Source organism: Rhinolophus sinicus, linkage group LG16 (assembly GCF_036562045.2).
Source record: "Rhinolophus sinicus isolate RSC01 linkage group LG16, ASM3656204v1, whole genome shotgun sequence".
Classification (NCBI taxonomy): domain Eukaryota; kingdom Metazoa; phylum Chordata; class Mammalia; order Chiroptera; family Rhinolophidae; genus Rhinolophus; species Rhinolophus sinicus.
In genome coordinates, this window is record NC_133765.1 from 23,305,696 (window position 1) to 23,306,111 (window position 416).

Here is a 416-nt window from a genome sequence, read left to right on the forward strand (position 1 = left end):
AACTGCTCTGTCCACAGGATGCTCATACTGAGACTCCAAAGATACAGGATACGGTCTTGACCTTCATTATTCCCGTATGAATGCCGTGTCCCAGCCCTTAATGTCTCATATGATCCCTCACAACTATCCTATGAGCTAGTCCTATGTCCCTATTTTACAGAATTAGAATTTCCGGCTGGCAAAGGAGCGCGCCACGGAGGCTTGGCGACGTCCACACTAGTCATTCCGGGCTGGGCGTCACCACGAAGCGGGCACGGCAGGGAGGCTGACAGAGCCGGGATGTCATCCCCTCGCCATTCGGGGCCCCGAAAATCCGCGTCTCCTTTCTAGCATCTCAGCTGGGGTGCTTTACAGTCAAACCCTTCCGCTGCTGCCATGGCAACCAGCGCACCATTTCCGCTGTCGGATGACGTCAC